This window comes from Neofelis nebulosa, chromosome 3, assembly GCF_028018385.1.
Source record: "Neofelis nebulosa isolate mNeoNeb1 chromosome 3, mNeoNeb1.pri, whole genome shotgun sequence".
NCBI lineage: Eukaryota > Metazoa > Chordata > Mammalia > Carnivora > Felidae > Neofelis > Neofelis nebulosa.
Genome location: NC_080784.1, coordinates 185,945,896 through 185,960,824, shown reverse-complemented (window position 1 = coordinate 185,960,824; position 14,929 = coordinate 185,945,896). Strand labels below are relative to the sequence as shown.

Here is a 14,929-nt window from a genome sequence, read left to right as displayed (position 1 = left end):
GGGAGTCTTTCCCTTTAAAAAAAAAAAAAATCTAGAATGTTAGACTAAAAAGAAATCCTTAAAAAAAGTTCAGTGCTAGGAAATCGTGAAGGAGACCGATGTAGCTGATGTATATAAAGAGGTTATTCACCTTGACCTAAGGGTTAGAGCCTAAAGCATAAGGTCAAGTGATGGTCCTGTAAGTCACAGGCCCAGTCAGAACCTGTAAGAATGTACTTTATACATGTAGTTTTTTGTGTTCAGGATAAACTCGCTTGAGTGCCTGGCACAAAGCTGTTACTCTCACACATGTGGAGTTCATTGAAAAGGCGGATAAATACTCTCGACTACAGAGAGGGAGAGGGTTTAAACTACAAGAAACATCCATACCAAACACAAATAGGTTATAACTATTGGAACTTACAGAATGGTTTGCTTTGAGGAAGTGGCACTTTAAACTGTGCTGTTCTATGAAAAAATGTCTCAAGGTAAGTATGAAGCTTGGGTGTGTGTCAAGTTCATTCTGGCATTATGACTCTAGTCCCTGCTTTTCATTTCCTTACATTCTGCCCACCTCACTTTAGTACAGACACGTAGGTCAGTCATTTCTGGCACCTTTACCTGGTTGATAATTTCTGCTGGGGCTGGACAAGTAGGGTTATTGGTATGTATTTAAATCCCACACTGTCGACCTAGAAGCACCCACCTTCGTCGCGCAAAGGAGGAAATAGCGTGACTGGGTGGTCTCCACGGTGGCCTCTTCGGTGACTTGACAGGGGTTCCTTTTACCTAGAACTGGCTTCTCCTTGCACGCCTCCTCTGTTCTTCTCACCGCACAGCACAGAGTAATGATGACTAAGTTCTTTGTTGTTGTTGTTGTTTTTTTATATATATAAAATTTATTGTCAAGTTGGTTTCCATACAACACCCAGTGCTCATCCCAACAGGTGCCCTCCTCCATGCCCATCACCCACCCACCCCCTCCCTCCCATCCGTCAACCCTCAGTTTGTTCTCCGTTTTTAAGAGTCTCTTAGGGTTTGGCTTCCTCCCTTTCTAACCTTTTTTTTCCCCTTCCCCTCCCCCATGGTCTTCTGTTAAGTTTCTCAGGATCCACATAAGAGTGAAAACATGGTATCTGTTTTTCTCTTTATGACTTATTTCACTTAGCATAATACCCTCCAGTTCCATCCACGTTGCTACAAAAGGCCATATTTCATTCTTTCTCATTGCCAAGTACTATCCCATTGTGTATATAAACCACAGTTTCTTTATCCATTCATCAGCTGATGGACATTTAGGCTCTTTCCATAATTTGGCTATTGTTCTTCATGTGGCATTCAGATGGTTAGACGATACAACGAAAAGTTTTGGGGAAAAATAATTGTGACTTGGCGGACAGTGATGATTATTTTAATCACCAAATGTCCTAGAGATTTCACAAGCTGAGAATTTGCTGGTAGATTCCAAAGGTGCAAATGGTGTGATTGGGGGGAAGAACTTCAGCTGAAGAATAATGGTATATGCGGCTATTTGCTTGGAAACATGAATACCCATCCTTATTTCTGGGTAATGCCGGAAGTTAGAATTTGTTAGGACATAAGTGGGAATTTTTAAATGGCCAGGAACATTCTAGGCTCTGAGCTCAGTCAGGGTGTGGCTATTTCTGAAAATTTCCACTAAGGGCCTGTCTTAGTGTGCTCCAAAACTGCCATAAGAAAATACCATGGACTGAGTGGTTTCAACAACAGAAATGAACTTTCTCACAGTCCTGGAAGCTGGAAGTCAGATCAGGGCACCAGCCAGCCTGGTCAGGTTCAGGTGAGAACTCTTCCTGACTTGCAGACAGCCACCCTCGCTGTGGTCTCACATGGCCCAGAGAAAGAGAACAAGAGAAAGAGAGCTGGGTCTTTTCAAAGGCCACTGTCCTATCTGACTTGGGCCCCACCCTCAGGACCTCATTTAACCTTAATGAACCCCCTGAAGGTGCCATCTCCAGATGGAGTCACACTGGGACTTAAGATTTCAACATGAATGGAGTAGGGGCACAATTCAGTCCATAGCAAAGCTCATCCTAAAAACCTTCCAGGCTGTAGTGTAAATGACATGCGGATGTCCACCTATGTGATGGTATTTGGGTTTACATCGTTGTAAGTCCCGGTTGGGGTTTCTCAATAGTTAGCTAAGATGATGAATGGACTGGACTGAGGGACAAGAGGTGAGGCAAGATTGTGGGAGAAGTCACTCTGGCCACTTCTAAGTTGTTCGATGGGCACTGTCTAATCCTCACCACAACCCTATGAGCTCATGCCTGTTTTAGAGATGAAGAGACAGGCCCGGATGTGCCCAAAGTCATGTTAAATTTAGCAGAGCTGGCATTTAGATGTGGCCTCAGGGGCCCAGGATTCTGCTTCTGAGTGCCACACTAGAATTCCCAAGTCACAGTCACCAAAGGATCTGAGGGACACCGGTTACTAGGGAGTGCTTCTGTGACACGTTCTGTCTTAAGGAACTTTATAGGGCATAAGCCCTTCCATTTCAATCCTCACATTTTCCAGTTGAGAAAAACAGCCCTAGAGAAGATGAAAAGTCCAAATGTAGTTCTAGGTTGAAAATGCTTTATGAACTCAAAAGTGCTATTCTGTTGCTAGGTATTAATTATTGTCACTATTATTACTGTTATTATCATGTTAATATCTCCTGGCTAGTCCCCCTAGCCAAGCCTTCCATGTAAATGATGCGCTACATTTCATAATCCTGGAGGGAATGATCCTTTACACTTCAAAACATTTTCCATGTTCCAGATGAAGATAATGAGTCTTCTTCATCTCCAATAGGTTTAGTGGCCAATTGTAGCTTCAGGAGTTTCTGGACCTTCTATGTGAGCGTTAGGAAGACCAGGGCTCAGAGACCAGGGTGTGAAATAATGACCTGAGTGGCGCTCAAATCGTAAACCCCATTCTGCCATTGATTTATCTGGGTGGTGGATTCTGCAGCTCTCCACTCTTCCTTTGTCCCATTTGTAGGTGGGGGAAATAACATAGTTATTAGGAAGGGCACTAAGGAAAAGCCCTTAGCTGTGGTCCTGGCTCTGTTTAACCTCAAAACCCAGATACGTGCTTTGGTGTCCTCAGTCGGGTTCAGGAGCCCATTTAGCTTGGTCTTTCTGGGTCAGTGTGACTTTAGTCCTCAAGCCTGGTTTTTGCTTATTCATTCAAGAAAACAGTGATGTGACTGTTTTGCATATAATACCACAAAGATTTAGAAATGTACACCTTCACTGTGATCGTCATCATTGGAGTTAAAATAGGTTTTAAAGTCAGAAAGCAAGGCTGGTTACTAGGGAAAGGGGATTTGGCAAGAAAAGCGGAAGCCCACAGGATTGAAGGGAAGCCAGAATCATGTTTAGGACTAGAACCCTGTGGATTAAGGAGCCTCCTTCGTAAGAGCGGTCTGCTCAGGGAGCGCCTACCCTTGTGCATTCCCTCTCTTATCCCTAAGTCACCTGCTCCAGATTCAGTTTTGCGGATAACAGCAACTGGTCATGGGAGCCTAGCCCACTACCACTCCCTGCATTTACAGGAAGTGTCGGTTAAAAGGACCTCTCGGGGCTTTTTGGTTCCTGTGCTGAGGCCTGAATTGACAACCAATAGGGAAAGAGATCATTACCCACAAAGGAAATTGAGGTTGCTACGATGGGGAACAGACGCTAGGCAAGTCACTCTAGGGGGCTACAAACCATAAATTCTGGAATAAAACGTATTAAGTGTATTCTATGTGCCAAGGTGTTTACATGAAAACATTTCTTATTCCTCAAATTCCTATGAGCCCATTTAATAGGCAGTTTTGAGAAGGATGCTCAGATCATGAGCCACATTATGAAAAGCCCTCCCATCTCTGGCCTTTTAGCCTTCTTTAGAAAAGCGCCTTCCATGAGATGGGCTCTTGGGAACTGTGTGCTTGTTTTTACCCCCATGGTAGCTGATAGGACCACTGAAAAAGCTTCCTGTCAAGTTGCGCAGGAAGGAAATAGGAGATCACGTGGGCCTTGTTTTCACATAGGAACTGACCTGCGACGTGAACTGGTTTGCAGGGAGAACGAAACAGACACCCCCATTAAAATGAGAGCACTCCCATTTCTAACCCCTTACTGATGCTCAACTAGATTCCTGCCCTTGGGTTCCTAGAAGCAACCCATTATCCTTACCATTTCCCTTCAGTGCCAGAGTTAATTTGAATAGGATTTTATTACTTGTAACTGGCATCCTAACAGGTAAGTTGCTGTTGTTACCTTAATTGTACCGATGAAGAAATTAAGAAAAAGGAAGGCAGTTTTCATTTCCAGGACTCCACAGTGTAAAGTGGCAAAGCCATGGTTCAAACCCAGGCCCACTGGATTTGTATTAGTTGGGGGAGTTAAGGGCTTGGAGGCAGTACGAACATCAAGGAGAGCGTCGAGAAGGTAGCATTTCATTAGTGCTTCAGAGAATGAGGACATTGAGGATTTCAACGGGTAAAAACATGCTGGGGTTTGGACTAATGGAAGAAGGCAAGGAGCTGGGAGGGTCTGGGTATTTCCTGGGTCTGGTATGTCTGGGTCAAGGGCAGGTCCTTCAGTGTAATGGGACCACAGGGTACTTACTGGACCACTGGGAATTGGTTAGTACGTGATATTGTATAAATATAATTGTATAAATATAACAGGTTCCCAGGGTCAGATGGGTAGAATCTCCCAACTATGTCTGTCAGGGGAAAAACAGATCTCTGTGCCTCATGTCTCCCCTTGTGGGGTGGAGTGACCTTCCATGAGTAAGTTGTTAGTATCCTTGGCCTCTGTCCCTTACTCAGCATTAATAATTGTGCTGAATTAGTTAATTTTGCTCTATATAGCCGGGCACCACAGATATGGCAACAAATAAAGCTCCGCTTCCACAGAGCTTTCCTTCTCTATGTGGAAGAAAGGCTAGTGGAGAGAGGCTAGATGTATATATAAAAATCTATTCACACACACATATTTCCCTAATAAGGACTCACACTGAAAATGTCACTCATTTATTGCTCAGAGGTCATGGAAACTGACCATCAGAAGAGCCCAGCAGCATCCAGGGGTATGTACGGGTGAGAATCACTGTTGTATCCTAGAGGTACTGAGTTCCGTGCACTATAAAGATCTGTGGTCTTCGATGAGTACTTGACTTTGGACCGCAGCGGGGTGCTGTGCATGCACCACAGTCATGGGAAGCCGCCTGAGGAACCTGTGCTTCTCCCGCCGGTCTTAGGGTTTGTCTCGGCCACCTTGAGGTGGCCCCCGGGGTGCTGTTGGTTGGGCAGGGGGAGGTGCAGGGGGACTGCAGGGGATGGGGAGAGAGGGGTGTGAGAAGCCCGTCAGGAAGCAGCCTGGGACCCTGACTTTGCAGACAGAGCGCCCCTCCTTAGGGAAGAGCCGACCCAGCTGGAGGCAGGGATGGAGGCCGAGACTGAGGGGGGCTTGAGGCCTGTGAGGACCCCGATGCGGCTCGGCACACGGGCCCAGGACGCTGTCTAGGGACCCCACTTTGAGTAGCAAGGGCCTTATCCCCAGACAGGAATGGGAGTGACTGACGGAAAGACTCAAGTGCCTCTTTACTCCATAACAGTGGTTGTTTAACATCATCGTTTCTCAACTCATTATGAACTCGTAATGGTTTGAGAATAAGCCTCACTGGTGTCTCTTCTTAAGTAAGCTTCACACCCAACGTGGGGCTTGAGCTCAACCCCAAGATCAGGAGTCACACGCTCTACCGACTGAGCCGGCCACGGGCCCCAAGCCTTGCTGATTTTTACGCAGAATTAAAATCTCTCTTTACACTTGAGAAGTTGTTCTGTACCAAAAGGCAGATGCTTGTTACAGGGCTGCCAGTGGGGCCTGTCTAAAAATGGAAATGTTCTCACGCAGGCATGGTCAGGATGCACAGAAGACTTCATCACCTAACCCTGTGTCAGAAGCCTTGAAACGCCCAAGATGAAACCGCTGTACCCAGAAGTTAGAGGAAATTGGAACAACCCTGAGTTTAAACAAACAAAAAAAAAATCCGTTTGGGGGACACCTGGGTGGCTCCGTCCGCTAAGCGGCCGACTTTTGCTTTCCGCTCAGGTCACGGCTTCATGATTTCGTGAGTTCCAGCCCCGCGTCGGGCTCTGTGCTGACAGTGCGGAGCCTGCTTGAGATTCTTTCTCTCCCTCTCGCTCTGCCCCTTCCCCGCTCTTGCTCTCTCTTTCAATATAAATAAACTTCAAAAAAAAAAAAAAAATCTTTGATTTGAGAAAAGGCCAACACCCTTCACTTCTAAGCTCCTTGACTCGTGAGAGCAGTTCTGCGAGTTGAGGCCGACTACGTTACGACAAAAACCTACCTGAGCGGCCTCCTCACCCAAAGTGGCCAAGCGGCTCCGCGCGGGAACTTTATGGCCTGGCTCTCAGAAGGCCGCGTTTTCTTCCCACTGTGATTGCAGATCCCAGCGAAACGGACAATGCGCAAGTTCCCTGTAGGGAAGGGAATTGGAGGCGCAAGCCGAGCAGGGAGAAGCCAATAGGAGAGGTCCAGAAGGCGGCCCAAAGGCAGACTCACGCACACCCTGCCAGGGTGGGCCACCACTGTCCCCACAGCCCTGCTCCGAATGCGTTACGAGACCAGGAGTCTCTCTCTGGAAGGTGATGGTTGACGTTTGCTGTCACGTGACCCAAACGTTGGCTAAGCGTGTGAGGGGCGGAGCTTCGGGCCCGGGCTGGAGGGTGGCTCCCCGGCCAAAGCGGAGAACCGCCGCGCCGCAGGTCGGGAGCCCCGCGTGCCCTGGAGCTCTCTGCTTTTCGATGCCCTCCTTTCTAAGCCTTGTCACCCAAGGGGAGCTGTTGCAAAAGACTGAGGCATCCGAAACCCTTTGTCTTCTGAGCTCTTGAAGAACGTTTGCAAACCCACCTCTTTTGAGCTGGATGGAAGGTGCCTCCTTACGGTGTGGCCTTAAGGTATTGCGCAACTTTTTAACTCACTTCCTTGACACGGCTGACGATGGCTCTGGTTTCAGAAACCCTCTTTCACTTGGCTTCCGGGACTCAAGCTTTCCAGCAGCTGTCAGTCTGCACCACTAATTCCTCCTCGGCTCCCCCCGGCCTTCAAACCTGGGGCAGCGCCAGCACGAAGTCCTGTCCCCTCCTCTTCCCCAGCTACATGCCCGGCTATGGTGATATCTCCCCATCTCACATCTATGTGGACATGACTTCCCAATTCCTGTGTCCTGCCCAGACTTCTTGCCTGCACTCCAGAGTTGTAGATGTAACTGCTTCCTTGGCATCTGAAGGCTTAACTCGTGATTTCCTCCCTTCCCCAATCCCAAACCTCTCCCCCGCTTCCCCAGCCCGTCTTGTCCTTTCAGTAAATGGTGCCTCCATTCTTCCAACCGCTGAGGGAAAAACCTGGAAGTCCATCTTGATGCGTTTCTTTCTCTCCCATCCCACATTCAGTCCACCAGTAAAGCCAGTCAACAGCTCCTTCCAAATGTATCCCAACTCTGACCACTTCTCATCACCTCCTACCACTACCGCTGTGAGCCAAGCCGCCATTGGCTGTCAAGCGGGTTGTTACAGTCACTTTCTAACTGCTCCTCCTGCTTCCTCCCCGGCCCTCTTAGAGTGAGTCTTTGAAAAATGTGTCCCTTTGCTGCCTAAAGCCGCCCATTGACTTCCCATCTTGCTCAGAGCAAAAACCCAAAGCCCTCCCCATGACCCTCACCAGCCTTGCTACCTCTTGGTCCTGGGTCCTCTGTGTTCCAGGCACACTGACTTCCTCATCATTCATTCCTAGATTTCACCAAATGGGCCCTCACCTCAGGGCCTTTGCATTGGCCGTTCCCATGTCTGGAACAGTATCTGGTATTTTTGCCATAAATATCTTTGCCATAGATGTACGCAAGTTCCCCGTAGGGGAGAGAATTGGAGGCTCAAGCTGAGCAGAGAGCAGCCAAGTAGGAGAGGTCCAGAAAGCGGCCCTTATGTCTTTGCTGCACAATTAATTGGCTGTAAAGCAATTTTGCCATAAATTTCCAAAAAAAAATTAATAAGTGGCTGACAGTTTGGTTCGACAGTTTGGTTTCATCTCCCCATTGACTTAGTACTCCCGTTTAAAAAAAAAAATAAATTTATTTATTTATTTTGAGAGAGAGAGAGAGAGAGAGTAGGGGAGGAGCAAAAAGAGAGAGAGAGAGGATCCCAAGCAGGCACTGGGCTGGTAGCACAGAGCCTGACACGGGGCTTGAACTCACAAACAGTGAGATCATGACCTGAGTCAAAAACCGAGAGTCCGATGTTTAACTGACTGAGCCACCCAGGCGCCCTGACTCCCATTTTTATATTATATAAATCTTAGCACTCATAATGGTCTATACAGTGGCACAGAGTTTTGAACCCGCATTTCCCATAAATCTTTGGGACATACGACAGTACACCAAGAACAAAACAGTGTAGAGAGTTTTCACAATGCCATACAAAACCAGTTACAAACATGCATCCTAGTATTTGAACTGGTATCTCTCTTAATGAAGGAAGGAACTTTAATGGGGAAAAGAAAGTGCAATACTGAATGAGATGAATCAACAAACAAAAAGCAACGTGCGATGAACAAAAGGCTTCGAAGACAAGTGCTTGGGCAGAACCCACAGCATAAAATCTGATTTTCGTGTGGTATTGCCATGAACCCGCACGCATTTTAAATGTACTCCGGTCTTTTGTATTTTGCAATGAGGTTTTTTACCTTGTTCGTTTTTCACGTTTCATTTTGGTTTTTTTTAATGAATGTCCCTCTCTGATTTTTCATGATTTTATCTCTTCTGGCAAAACTGCCTTACGGCCATTAGCTCTGTGGCAAAAACGCTTGCGGCAAAGACGCCTAGCAGTGAAGCTACCGCAAACCTTCCTTCTGGAACACTCTTCCTCTGTTGTCCCCAGGATCTCCACCTTCACTGTCTGCAGGTTACTTATGCAAATTGTGCTTCTATTCCCACCGCCCCTCAGCACCTCTGACCTGTTTTGTATTCACAGTGCTTGACATCACCTGGCACTTTGTGGATTTATTTCCTTGTCAGCTGTTTCATTGCTGCCCTCCAGCCAGCATGAGAATTCCTTGAGACCGGGAGCTGTGTTTTGTTCCTTGCTGTGCTCCCCAGGCCCTAGCACAGTGCCTGGCCCGTAGTAGGTGCTCAATAAATACTTGCTAAATGGATGATGAAGTGTTTCTTCGTCACACCATTGGGATGGTGCGTCCGATCTACCTTGAAAACCCAGACTTACGCTTTAATTCCGAAGCTTGATAAAGAATGACTTACTCTGGACTGCTGCAGTGACAGAGTATCTAGATGTGACAGGACATGCTCAAGACCAGAGACAAGAATATAAACAGTGGGAGTGAAGAGACTCTGGGCAGTCGAGAACACGGGATGGTAAAAGACGGATATAGTGTTTTTTGCGTGGGTTTTTTTTTGTTGTTGTTTGTTTGTTTTTTCAGTGAAGAGTTCCTTATTCGGTAAAAAGAAGTGGGCAAGACTTAAGAGCTTTGGTGCTTTGGTGGAATTTTCTCCAGTGTGATTTCTTTGAAAGTTCCTTCCCCTCCATTGTCTCTTGTTCTCTCTTTCCAGAATTCCTACCAGTCAGACAGATCCAGTCAGATGACCCTCCCAACCCCACCACCCCCATTCGTTCTTTAATTTTCTTATCCTTTATCTTTTTTTATTCCTTTGTCTTTTTGTTTCATTTTTCAGAGAGACTTCCTTTACTTTTTCTTTTAGCTCTCCTCTATGTTCTGACTTAACTCTTTGCTTTTTTCCCATTTTCAAAACCTCTTTCTTGTTTTTTCATAACATCCTTTTCGTAGTGCATTCGATGGGTACAATAAACTCTGCGGCCTCTGTCCCCTCGGCTGTAGAGTGGGGGGTGGCAATAGGTGGTCTTGAAGGTGCTTCTTGCTGGAAGACTCCATGGCCTGACTATCACCAGAATCTGGAAATGCTGCCACCGGGCATCAGACGTCAGCACTCTTTGCTGAACACTCCTGCGCCATAAACCGCCCTAAGCGCTTTTCCTGCCCGGTCTTCTGTTTAAAGCGCGCGACAACTCTGGGCAGAGGACTTACGATTCCCATTTCATAGATGAGGACGCTGAATGTCCAAGAGCAGATGGTCAATTATGTCAGAGCTGGGGAAGGAAGCACGGTGAGGACAGGAGCACAGGCTTGCGCTCAGACTCAGGCTCCGTGTCCTTTTTTAGCTTACAGCCTTGAACACCTCACTTGATATCTTTGAGCCTCAGTTTCCTCATCTCTAAAATGAGGATAACGAGAGCTGCCTCCCTGAGGCTCTTGATACACGTGAAATTGCAGCTGACTATGCAAAGTGGTTGGCATAAAGGAGGCATTCGGGTGATGCCACATTTGATTTGGGTCACGTAGAAACAGCCACGCTTTTAGGTGGAAGGCAGGCCGCTTGGAAGAAAAAAGACAGACCTACATTATGTTTGAAGCCGACTGGATTTTCCTCCCACTGAGATTTATCAGCTGGTGGGGGCGCGGGGGAGGGAGTTACCTGTGTCGGAACAGCCTTGTGAATTCTCTGGGAGGAAGGGCCAATGCTCCCTGTTCTCAGCCTCCCAGAAACCACGTCTGTCATCCTGAATTCGGCTGCACGCAATTCGGAGACGCAGAGAATAGAGACGCGGAGCTGGGAGGAAATTCGGCAGACCTCTCCATCTCTGCTGTGGAAACAGAACTTCTGTTAGGATTTTGAATTCCTGTAAACACGGAGGCACTTTGGCCCAGAGATGGTTCTTAGTGTTTATTTATTTATTTTTTAAGTTTATTATTTTTGGGAGAGAGAGCGCGCGCGCCCGAGTGGAGAGGAGCAGAGAGAGAGGAGACAGAGAATCCCAAGCAGGCTCCGCGCTGGCAGCACAGAGCCCATAGTGGGGCTCGAACCCATAATCATGAGATCATCACCTGAGCGGAAGTCAGGAGTCAGACAACCCACTGAGCCACCCAGGTGACCCCAGCAAGGCGCTTTTTAAAGGGAAAGAAGGAGTCCTGGAGGGAAAGGATCCAGGGGAACGTTGTGACCACTGCACAGCAGTGACGGGCTGAGTTAGCGCCGCGGTGTAGCCAGGAGGTCAAGGACGTGGGAATCACAGAGCCTCTGAGCCAACAATGGGAGCAGCAGGTGGAGACCGTATCGGGGCTCCGCGGTGAGAGCTTCCTCACCTGCAGGGTAGGAGGCTGCCTTCCTCGGAGAGCAGGTAAGTCCCCAGCAAAGCCATTTTTCCAACCAATCCATTGGCTCTTACAACTCCGGCCGTTCGAAGGTCCCCTCGTCAGTGTGAGATAAGCGGCTGTTTGAGGGTCACACAGGTGTGCAGGACCTCACAGACGCGGACCGGGTTAGGGCCCCGGCATCCGGCTGTTCCCACACCGGGCAAGGACAAAGCAGAAGCAAATAGTTAAACAAACCAAAAAAAGTTGCAAGAGCAAATGTTGACGTTAAACAGAAGACTCCTTTGAAGCGACAGGAGGACACGTGTAGTCCAACAGGCCGGGCTGTTTGAGTTCCTGTGTCGGCGGGGGAGGCCGAGGGGACTGGCGCTATGGACTGTTCATTTACTTTTTGAGACAAGGCGATTACAGGTGGATTGTAGAAGGGCATCTCCGCGGGTCTGTCTGGGCCCGCCCGGCTGTGATCCGGGGGACGGCTGGCTAAGGCGCGCACAGCCGAGGACCTATCTGCCTGTGGACTCGCCAGCCAGGCCCTGTGACAGAAAGAGAAACTGTCACATCTGAGCCCGGAGCCCGGCGCAAGAGGAAGCAGGCCCCGGGGGAATGAGATTCCGTCCAGGGCCCCGCTCGGGCTCCTTCCTCACTAAAAGCCCATTTATATACATGTCCTGACTCTGGGAGGACAGGGGCCTGGGGTCAGGGGACGGGGCAGGTAGACCAAATCTGAACTGGCATGATGCCGGGGCAGAGAAGAAGACTGGTGAGAGCTGGGGCCCGGGGCCTCTGGGCATGGCCACCCAGAGGTGGACAGAGAGATGGGCCACCTCTCTTTCTTGAAGCAGCTCCTGCGTTACAAGGTGAAGGAATGACCCCCTAATCCCACGCCCGAGGAAATGAAAGCAGAGCTCTGTGCAAAGACCTGTGGGGGTTTAGAGCAGTTGCGTTTATGTCCCCACACTGGAAACAACCCGGATGCCCATCATCTGGCGAAAGAATAAACAAACTGGTCTGTCCATAGGTAGTAGGTTGAATGGTGCCCCTCCCCCCACCCCCAATTTACATCCATGTGCTAATCCTTGGAACCTTGTGAATGAGACCTTTTGTTGGAGAAAGGGTCCTTGCAGATGTAATTAAATAAGGGTCTCGAGTTGAGATCATCCTGGGTGATCCGAATTGGGTCCCCAAATCAAAGACACTTGGAAGTGACACACAGAGGGAGGAGACGGCCATGTGGGGACGGGGCAGAGATTGGAGTGATGCAGGTCCCAGCCCTGGAAGGCCGAGAGCCACCAGAAGCCGGAGGAGGTAAGACACTGAACCTCCCTGGGTGCCTGGGTGGCTCAGTCGGTTAAGCATCAGACTTCGGCTCAGGTCGTGATCTCACAGTTTGTGAGTTCAAGCCCCACATCTGGCTGGCTGCTGTCAGCATGGAGCCTGCTTCGGATTTCTCCGACCCCTCCCTTCATGCCCCTCCCCCGCTTATTCTCTCTCTTTCTCTCAAAAATAAATAAACACTGAAAAACAAAACAAAACTGAATCTCCCAGAGGCCTCCAGAATTGTGAAAGAATAAATTCTTGTAAAAAAGTTTATAAGAAATAAACAGATCATACTAATCAGATCATACTAACACTAAACAGATCATACTAACCAATCATACTGATTACTTAGGAACAAACTACTGATAACATAAAATAATTGGATTGATCTCAAATGCCCCTTGCTAAGTGAGGGAAGCCATTCACAAAAGGCTACAGACTCTGATTCCATCGTATGACCTAGAAAAGGCAAAACTTTGGGGACAGACATCAAAGCAGTGGCTGTTGGGGACTGAGGGGGTCCAGAGAACGTAGGGGGGTAAAGGAAATACTCCATATCTTGATTGTGGTCACAGATAACCCTATTTTAAAAAAATTTTTTTAATGTTTTATTTATTTTTGAAACAGAGACAGAGCATGAGCAGGGGAGGGGCAGAGAGAGAGGGAGACACAGAATTCAAAGCAGGCTCCAGGCTCTGAGCTGTCAGCACAGAGCCCGACGCGGGACTCGAACTCACAAACTGCGAGATCATGACCTGAGACGAAGTCAGATGCTTAACTGACTGAGCCACCCAGGCAACCCCCCGCTTTTTTTTTTTTTTAATTTTTTAAAATGTTTTATTTATTTTTGAGACAGAGACAGAGCATGAGCAGGGGAACACATCTCTTCATCCAACCCATAGAACTATGCACATAAAAAGATTGAATCTCACTGAATATAAATGTTACCTCAGTACATCTAATTTTTTAAAAAGTGAAGGAAAGCTACAATACCGTTCTCAAAATTGTGGTTTATTTTAATTTTATTTCTAAATGATTATTTATTTTGAGAGAGAGAGACAGAGAGACAGAGAGCACACGCACGCCCTCGTGAGCCGGGGAGGGCCAGAGGGAGAGAGAGAATCCCAAGCAGGCTCCGCAATGTCAGTGCAGAACCCGACGTGGGGTTCCATCTCATGAACCACGAGATCATGACCTGAGCTGAAATCGAGAGTCGGACGCTTAACCGACCGAGTCATCCAGGCGCCCCTCAAAACTGTGGTGTATTTAGAGTGTTTGCATGGATCAAATCAACACTTTTGTCACACCCAGCATAAAAACAATGATAGCATACAGCTTTTTGTGGAGTCACGTTGGAAGTCTAAATCTGTGGCAATGAGACTTGGGGTGAATGGCCTTGTGACCCCCCTGCTCTGTCACAGGACCTTGCTGGAGGGCTGCTACGGGGGCTGTGGGTCACGTCCACAGACTCCCATGGGATCCTATCTCCCTTGGAAACACTGGGCTCCAGGTCAAACATTAGGGGCCTCATCTGGAAGGTGCCCCAACCACTAGGATGTGAGGCAGACGCATTTGGCCTTCGATGCCCTTCCCTCCCGGAATTTTGGAGGCCGACTGGCTTGTCTTAGACTGATTCTTTAGGCTCAGATTTCTTCTCATGGGTACTTTATGCCTCAGTTTCGCCCTGGGACTCTAGACCTGGCTTGTATGTGGTCTTTGCTTACGTGTGATATTGTGATTTATAATAAGAAATATATATCTGGTCTTTGTCCTCATTTCCGTGAAACTTGAATTTAACTGGACATTTGTGTGTGTGTGTGTGTGTGTATGTGTGTATTTTAAGTTTACTTATCTATTTATTTAGAGAGAGAACCAGCAGGGGAGGGGCAGAGAGAGGGAGGGGACAGAAGAGACAAAGCAGGCTCTGGGCTGACATCCAACCCCATACGGGGCTCAAGCCCACAAACCGTGAGATCATGACCTGAGCCAAAGTCCGAAGCTTGACAGACTCAGCCACCCAAGGGCCCTCTTCTCATTTCTGGCGCTGAGTTCCTAAAACCCTTGGAATTTCCTATGATAAGAGAAGTAAATGTTTCTTTTGTTCTGTTAATGAGATGACTTTCCGAAGGCACTTAAGGCCGGGGGCTGGTCACTAGTGGAGCCAACTGTGTGATTGTGAACCTTCAGGTGTGAGCCAACCCCACCCCCCCTGCCAGTCCCCCTGTCTGGACCCCCAGGGAGGGAAGAGGGCCTGGAGGTGCAGTTCAATCACCAGTGGCCCGTGATTTAATCCGTCGTGCCTATGTCACAAAAACTCCATAAAAACCCCCAAGGAGGGGTTCAAAGAGTTTCCA

The 14,929-nt window shown here is 48.0% G+C and overlaps 1 long non-coding RNA gene across 1 annotated transcript; it reads left to right on the top strand.

Annotated features, from left to right (window-relative positions):
• The first annotated feature begins 969 nt into the window (after nt 1-969).
• Nucleotides 970-9,888, top strand: LOC131507729 (uncharacterized). The gene is made up of 3 exons (XR_009259661.1): nt 970-4,250; nt 5,913-6,979; nt 9,311-9,888. It is a non-coding gene; the product is annotated as an uncharacterized LOC131507729 (long non-coding RNA).
• The last annotated feature ends 5,041 nt before the right edge of the window (nt 9,889-14,929 follow it).